Below are 8,819 nucleotides of genomic sequence, written 5' to 3' on the forward strand. Positions count from 1 at the left end.
GAACTGCCTGCCCCTCCTCCCTACCTCTCTGCGCCTCCTGGATGCGCTGCCCACAGCTCCATCCCACTCCCGGGGTCCCATTCACTGTCCTGACTGGGCAGTGCCTGCCCCAGCCCCAACCCCAACCCCCTTCCCACTTCTTCCCTCACCGTGGAGGCCTGTATCTGCCCGCCCCTCCACAGACTTATTGGCCAAATGCTGTTCTCCAAGTTGCCGAATTACATTCCTGTAAATCGGTTATCAGATCGGTATTGGCCGATATGGCAGGTTAATAATGAGCTATTTGTACTGGCCAAGAAAATCTTTATCAGTGCACCCCTAATTTAATTTTTTAGAAACATTTAGAATCAGGAATTATTTTCAGCAGTAGTTCTTTTCTTAACAATGTATATAAGTATATAAACTACTCATCTAGCCTTTTTGTGCAATGCTGTCATTGCTTTAAATTAATCTTCTCTACTATCTATATTCCTTCTTAAAAATATTCTATTACAGGGGTCAGCAGCGTTTTCAGGCAGTCTGCCAAAAACACCCACAACCTTGACTTATAAGATGTTGGCGTGCCAGAGGCAGACAGCGGGGGGGCTGTGAGGGGCCCAATCCTTGTTGTGGCAACCCCGGCCCCTTCTCTACCGTCTGCCCCGAGGTGCACGCGCCAAACAAAATCCTTTGCTTGCCACAGTCTGGCACCCGTGCTGGGGGTTGCCTACCCCTGTTCTATTAGAAAACTCTTCTTTAAAAAGTTATCCATTAATCTTGTTAAATTAAGGTGCCAGCAAAATTTAATTAATATGAAGTTCTTTTCTTTCACATGTCAGTGCAAACATTGATATTTATCTATTTTGATGTTTTGAAAATACCAGATATTCCTATAAATATTGAGGTGCCTGAACATCTGAGCCTCCATAGAGACCCTGTTTCACCTCCTTTCTGGGGATAAAAAGGAGATGATAACATCTCCTCTTGGGTTACAAATTTTGGTTTTATTTTTGTTTTACTAGTAGGGGCTAAGAGTAAAAGGGGAGATAGTCTTAATAGACAATGACTACTCTGAAATTTTTCTACAGTTTCCGGACAAAGGAAGATTCTATACACTGTTCATATATGATTAAGCAGCAACTTCTACATAGGTAATGAACAAAAGAGGAGTAAGACTTGCCACCTGATCAGCTTCTGCTTCAGAATGATAGCCATTGTGTCCATCCTGAATCTCCTGCATTGCACGAGCCAGCAGTAGGGCAAGAAAGGTAATAGGAAAAAAACATGCAGACAACAGGTGAAAGGACAGAATCATATTTTTTTAAAGAGACAGTAGATACTTTAACGTCAACCTTTCTTTTCAATATTTTCTATTCTGCATGAGCTACTTCACCTATAAAACGTTCAAAGTTATTAGGCCCAGCAACTTAAGCCATTTGGTAAAATACAAAGTGGAATACTCATCCACATTTTCATAAAATAATTAATGCAGGCATCCAAGAACACAAAGTATGTACTGTCTTTTAAAAACAAGCAATCTGACAGCAAGATAATGAAGAATATGCCACATGCTCAATAATAGAAGAGACTGAGTAGAGCTTGATATGGTAGCAGTAAGGGAAAATTCACGCAGTCTTTTCAGGACAAAATATATTTTCAATATCGAAGCATTCAGATAATTTAAAGAATTGTTGTACTGTACAGACCATACTGTAAGTATTTTATAGTTTGATACAATTTTCCTAGTTACTCCAATCCTGCTGTCAAAACCGTCTATTAGAAAATGTATCTAAATTACTCTTAATAGCATAATATTCAAATGGTTCACATCTCTGTTCATTCCCATTTTAGTATTTTATCGGGAAAACTCTTACTACATAAATTAAATCCTTTTAATAATTATAAGTTCTCTCTGCATTTTAGGTAGGAACAGAAAAAAACAGCAACACAAGTTATTAGCTACATCCAGTCAGTTGTTCTTCACTTTTCTTACAATGCTAACCGGAGTGAAATTACCATCTTCTGTCAGAGATGATTTATTTTTCCAGAACAGCACCAATTCAGGAACACAAAAATTTCTCATTTAACAGCCAGTACTCCTTGTAGAATCTAATGATAAAACTGAGTTTTCGCATTGTTTCTATGAAACTCTAAAACAAAAAAAAAATTAAAGGAATGTCTTACATATTTAGAGAATTTAGGTGCATGTGAAATCTACTGAACCTAAAACCTTGCACATGATGAAGGGTTCCCAACAGGTAGATCTTAGGGGAAAATATGGCAATTATTTATATTTAGGTCACAGAAACCAAATAAAGACTACTTCTAGAAGTGAAGTCCAAGAAGGTAGATGCTAAAACCTCATGAAAAAAAGAAAAACAGGAAGAAGGGCAGTGGAATTTTAAGCCAAGAATTAAAGGAAGCAAATAGAGGCACTGCACACCACTCATGGACCAGAAGCCTTTACAAATAAAGTTGACCAAGGAAAAATGGATTTTATTATCGTAACCCATTCCAACTACTTCAAGAATTGAAAATACTGACCTTTGTATACTACAGCTGTTATACACATCCAAGTGGGTTTTGGATATGGAAGCAACTGATTAGTATCTTACCATGCTACAAAGCTTAAATTATTCCCTATTATAAACTAAAAGCCTTGTTTGAATGAAACTGTTAGGAATATTTTGAGAGCAGTGTCATTCTATTAGCCATATCTTTTCTCACTCGATTAGCATTCCAAAGCAAGAGGGAAGAGAAAACCAGGCACACACTTTTGTTATCCTTAAAGAACACTGGATAAAACCTAGCCTCTAAAATCATCAAAAAGATGCAGGTCATTGCATTAATGTCTAATTTCAATCCTAACTTTCACTTCTGCTCTAGGGCTGAAGCAATTACGGTAAAACATGTACAAACGCAAGCATGAATTGAAATCTTATTTAAATAGGACAGACAAAGACTTACTGCTTTTTCATAAGCTAACACTGAAATTCTTTAGCATAGATAACACATTAAAGCTGCTAATACAGTACTCTGTAGTCCAAAGCATGTAAGCATCAGTTGTGAGCATCCATTTTGTCAAAATTAACGTAATAAAACTGAAGTTAGTACCGCATATTGGTAACATAACTTAAATATACTGCCCTCTCACACATTGGCTTTTATGGCTCATGAAAACACTGTAATGTATATAAAGCATTTCTATGGCAAACAAGCTGTTGCACTGCATAGCAAAATGGTCCAACTTATCCATAAAAAAACGTTAATGAAGAAAAGAAGAACACTTGACACACTGAGCTCTCAACACAGCACAGAAGACAGAGATAGGAGGCCATTTGCTGGTAGTCAAAGGTATTCTTACCCGTAGATCAGGCCTCCTGTATACCTGTTAGTTAAAATACAGAATGTTACTAACAAAAACCAGGCTTTTTATTTTAGTGTCTGAATGGGAGTCAAGCTCTTTTGAGAATCTGGTTCTGAGCAGCCTTTTATTCAATGACAACATGCTACACCGAAACACGGAACAGGTTAGCAATCTTTCTGGGCAGCATATAGTAAGCCTACAATAACAGATATGAAATCTAATGGACCTTTAGCTTTGAGTCAAATGTCTGCATGTGGGTACATCCAACCTTTCCGCCAACTTGCATTCAAAGTTTTCTAGCCAGCTAGTATCACCAGCACTTTCCACCCAAACACCCGCTTATCCAAGGAGGCCCTAAGGGGTTTACCCAATCAAGGGAGATACCACGAACTCAGAGTTTTGGAGCAACTCGAACTCTATGCAAGGCAAATAACTGCGAAGCTAGGAAGGAAAGCTGGTTCTCCACCCTCCAAACCTGACCTTTCCCTTTGCAGCAAAATGTGCTCCTTCACAACCTTTACATTTTTGCAGCATTCTGGTGCATCAGGGAGGCCTCTGGGATCCTCAGAGTTTTTACAATACCTACATGTACATTCAGGGACACAGGGAATGGCACAAGTTAACAGCAGTAAAACTACTCCTATGAACCGCAGAAACTGACAGAAAACCCAGCTGAAGGCCAAAAAATAAGAAACATTTGGAGGGTTTTTAAAAATTATCTACTCTTTTCAGCCTGGCCCATTCATGGAGTAGGCTGAGACCTTCTTTTCTAACTGAAATATCCGAATCGTTTTCAGAGGATAGCATTTTCAGCACTGCAAACCAAAGGTGCCTACGGCACAGATAAACACACTGACGTCTGCCTCAGACGTGGGAAGGTCGCAAATCTATAGTCACCTATAAAAATAAAACAGTGTTTGGACATCCCTTTACCTGTAAATTCAAGCAGAGCAATGAGACTAAGGATAGAATAACCTCTTAAAGGAGAATGAAATTTGAACCGGCCAGTTAACTCTTCAAAAATAATTTCTAGGTGCAGTCAAAGGGGATACCTTACTTTTAAAGGAACAGTCTACCTGCCAAATCATTACTTCACAACCAATACAATGCATTATGTAAATAATCTATTGTATGAAATTAATTTATTCTTTCCATTTGTTATAAGGTCAGTGCATCCAATTTCAAAATGAAAAATACTAATATAGATGCATACAAAAATGTGAAGGAGATGCTAGATATTGCTGGATAGTTTACCTGGATCACAGAAAAAAGCAAGTGTGTTGATTTTACCCTCAGCCAAAGCCAAAGCCAAAAAAAAAAAAAAAAAGGTTTAGGAACATTGTATGAATCAAGATTTGGCTGTTTTGCCAGCTTTGTGGGAAAGGCTGTACGCTTGCTCACTTTGCTTTTGATTGTAGTCAGTGCTACTAGAGTTTGTTACTTACACATGCTTCAAGCTGACTATATATTTTTAAAAAACCCTAGAAGTATTGCATGTGCTGTTCCAGTTGATTTTCTGGAAATATATAAAATCCAGTATGTTAAGTGACAGTCAAGAGGTAATAAAGTACAGCCAGTCTTCTGGTAAGAAGCGAAAGGGACCCTTTTCCAAAGCAGCACCAGGAGACACAATACAACACCATTCCCATCTTTTTAAAAAGCTACGTATTTGTAGTAAGAAAGGGTAAAAGATATCTTACAATTGGAAACTTTGCAGTGTTACTTGCAAACACAGTGGTTTAAATCATAGCAATGAAAATATGTTAAATACAATTCATAAACAAACTAGTCTTCCAAATACAGAAAGGTTTGACCTTCTTTTTCCTTTGATTTCTGAAAGACTAGGGAATGAACTAGAGTTAAATGCTACTAATTAGGCCACAAAAGATTTCTCTTTCCGGAAGTCAAGTCTAAGATCTGTCTGGGAAGAGAGAAAAGGAGAGAACACCAGACTATTTAGAATAAAAAGCTCCTTCTACTCTGGAGGAATGCATTATAACTGAAACAGTAAATTGAACACCAAGTTCCCAGACTTGGATCATGATAAAATGAAGTCCTTGATCTACAGGGCAAACACAACATAGACAGCTGTAATGCAAGGTTTCCCACAATGTTTTATCAAAGACATCAGCCTTGACCTGAAGTGAGAATTTGCAATTCAGCTGCCATACTCTAGAAGAGCTAGGCTTTTTCTGAGTACAAGCTGCTGACTGCGCCAATATAAGTAACAAATTCTGTGAGGTGAATTTTTAAATAGACTAGGATCAAATACATTTAGTGGATTCATCTTCAAGCTCAAGCTGAATCTGACCCGCAGTGACAGAAGTTAAAGGAATATACTATTTCTAGACAGCATCTAGCTCCTTTTAAACACAAAGAGCCTGGGAAAGTTAATTTAACTCCACTGTAAAGCAAACAAGATCCAATCTTTATCTGGCCATTTTGCATGCAGAACACAATTTTGTCTTTTAAATCCAAGGATTGAAGAGGAGGGTGTATGCAAAAGACCAAAGTTAAATAGAAATTCTAGAATATTAATAAGGTCAGAGATTACATTTTTATTACTAACAGGAGAGAGAGAGAAAACACAAAATGATCTGGTTGGCTGTATAGACTGGCTGCATATATAGAAAAAGGAAGTGAAGAGAGCATGAAAAATGATAGGGAAAAACCTCAGTGATTCCAAACAGGCTAACCACACTGCACAATCACTGCCTCAACAACTTTCTTGCTGTTGGGAGACAGGAAAGAAGTCTGTTTCGATTGTAAGAAACTCTACCATAGGTAACCCAACCCCCCCCTCCCCCCTCTGCAAAAAAACCCCCAAACAAACCAAAAAACCCCCAAATGAAACAGACATCAAAACCATGGAAGAACGGTATAACTGATAAACATTTTTGAAGGTGGTGCAGGCATTATAATTTTTTTTTTGGTGAAATCCAAATAATGGAATTCTGTACTTAGAATGCAAGGTACAAGCTGGGAAAGGTATTTTAGGCCTATAACTATAAATTGATCTAATTTTCAGACAATTTTTGGGTAATACTAATTTCTGGGTAATAATCTTTATTTAAACAACTTTGCTGTACGACATCACATTAGGACTCCCTTCTCTTTTCTCCACTTACTTCTTGTACTGTAGAATTGAGGGCCATTAATTAGTCTAAGTAGGATAAAACAGTGGTTCTCAAACTTTTTTTTCCATGGACCACTTGAAAATTGCTGAGGGTCTAAGCAGACCACTTAATACATTTTTTTTGGTTCTACAAATCAAAGCACACAACTCATATTTTAATATCAGTCATCTTACCTTAAAAGTACAGATATTCTCGATCGTTCTGCGACACTACTGCAGACCACCTGAATGTAGCTTGCAGACCACTGGTGGTCCGCAGACCACAGTTTGAGAACCTCTGGGATAAAACACAAAGGGAACCTCTGCACGTCTACTCACTAGGGAGTAAGATTTGAGTCTCAAATAGTCAAGGATCGGAGCAGCAAATGGTTTCTTGACCAACCACTTCAACACTGAAATTTAAATTCCTCAAATGGTAAACACCACTTACCCTGTAATCTCTGGATACGCTCTCTGATGGCACCGACCCTGAAATCTGACTAGAAATGGTAGCAGCTATGAGCTGTTTACACCACTCGACATGTGACCCTGTAGGGCTACAAGAAAAGAATAAATATTTCAGTTTGCTAAACAACAAGAACAGCAACTACTACTACTTTACGCTGAAGCATTGAGACGATTTCATTACATCCCACGTTAACACAACTTGCAAACACCACAAACGAGCAGCACTGGCATTACAGGAAAACACAAATTATAGTTCTGATATAGAGCTGTTAATAAATCAGCAAATATGGTTATGGCCCTGCAGAGTTGCAACATTTTCAGTCTCTTTATCCAATACCATTTTAATAATATTCATATATTTGTCTTTAAGGCCTTCAAACAGAATGTATTTTGAGCACAAGATACATAAGTGCTTTCAAGAACTCCACATATCTGTCAAGATTGCTAGTCAAAGCCATGCTCCTCTGGCAGGAGCATATCAAGGAAATAGAAGTATTCTCAGCAATTGTCTCAAAAATTTCCCCAATGGCATCTTTTACTATTGCTGCATCTGTGTTCAGAACAGATGTAAGAGCTGCAATTCTGCTCTAAGGGAGAGGCAGAAACATTTCTCACTGCTGAACTGTGCAGTTAAATGGGTACACAAGGACCCCCCAAGACATTGCCTCAGCCTAGGGAGAGCAGATGTCACTGATCTGAACTGATGCCTTTGGGAGGGGCCATCTAGATTCGGGAAGTCTGCAGAACAGCAAATACTGAGCATGGGAAGGAACGACCTGAACCCGACATCAACCCTAGGTCTGCCTCAGGATTTTCAAGAGTACCAAGTCAGGGGTAACTTGGAGCTCTATCCTATCCCAAACCCAGCGGTATGCATAATCACAGTATATGCTTAGAGAAACTGTAATTATCAAGTGTAATTGTGTTTCTGTATGTTTTGTACTTAGTAAGAAGTCAGATACTGAAATGAAAAATCAATTTAAAAACATCAGACGGCAAACAGACACACGCCAACATTGGGTGGATCCCACAACGTTAAAACGAATGATTCATAAACCACGCAGTGCAGAGCGCAAACATGCTCAACTGGGATTCGAGAGGGTGTCACAGATGACCCGTCGTCACTTCATGAGAGGCTGTCCTCAAGCTCAACGGCCCCGTGACAAGACCAGAAGACAAATTAAGGGCTCTAAGAGTCGCTGCCTGAAGAAGAAGGTAGTTCGTGACGGTCTCGCTGACATTTCCATCCCGGCTTTCACTTGTGCACAAACTCTGCGCAGCACCACGTCCTATTCGCCAGGACTTCCTCTAATCATCACTCGGTACGGACCGAAAGTTGGTTGCAACCTGCCTATCCTCCCACGTTCCCAACCATTTTTAAAGCCGTGCCATTCCCCAATCTCCGATCGTTATGGGCTTCTCTTTTTAAACCTGGTCTTCACCGTAACGTTTTGGCTGCTTTAACTGTCCTGACACCAGGAACGGTCTCGGGGCGGTTAAAGCAGCAAGGCAAACGCTGGCACGCACCGCTCCAGCGACCCCCAAACCCCGACGCGTTGCGCGCCCCCAATTTAAAACAACGTGCCGCCACCAGCAAACGTGTGCGGCTCAGCCTCATGTGACAGAAGTTAGCTGGGGGGTTTTAAAGTCATCACACCACCGCCGTTAACACGAACCACTGGCGGGCGCGAAACGTGATCCTGACCAGGTGGCACGCGCTGGTGCGAGGCGTCTCCCCCTCCCGAAATCTGCCGGCGGCTCGGGACCGTGCCCACGCCCCCCGGCTCGGTGACCCACGCCGCGCGCCGAGGAGGGAGGGCCCATTTATTTTGGGGGCACATCCTGAATCGTGGGGGAGGGGCAGCTTTTTTTTTTTTTTTTTTTTTTTTT

The 8,819-nt window shown here is 40.1% G+C and overlaps 1 protein-coding gene across 12 annotated transcripts in view; it reads right to left on the reverse strand.

Annotated features, from left to right (window-relative positions):
- The window catches only part of MTMR1 (myotubularin related protein 1), a 41,751-nt gene extending 33,626 nt beyond the window's left edge, over positions 1 to 8,125 (reverse strand). For 5 of the 12 annotated variants that reach the window (XM_025205336.1, XM_025205342.1, XM_025205341.1 and 2 more), the window contains exon 1: positions 1,160 to 1,213. The gene's annotated coding sequence lies outside the window, so the exon portion shown is untranslated. Of the gene's footprint in view, positions 1 to 1,159; positions 1,214 to 3,343; positions 3,368 to 6,656; positions 6,760 to 6,912; positions 7,019 to 8,016 lie in introns of those variants that run through there. The other 7 variants (XM_025205345.1, XM_025205346.1, XM_025205344.1 and 4 more) reach the window with 7 other exon arrangements.
- Positions 8,126 to 8,819: the final 694 nt, after the last annotated feature.

Source organism: Alligator sinensis, unplaced genomic scaffold (assembly GCF_000455745.1).
Source record: "Alligator sinensis unplaced genomic scaffold, ASM45574v1 scaffold207_1, whole genome shotgun sequence".
NCBI classification, from domain to species: domain Eukaryota; kingdom Metazoa; phylum Chordata; order Crocodylia; family Alligatoridae; genus Alligator; species Alligator sinensis.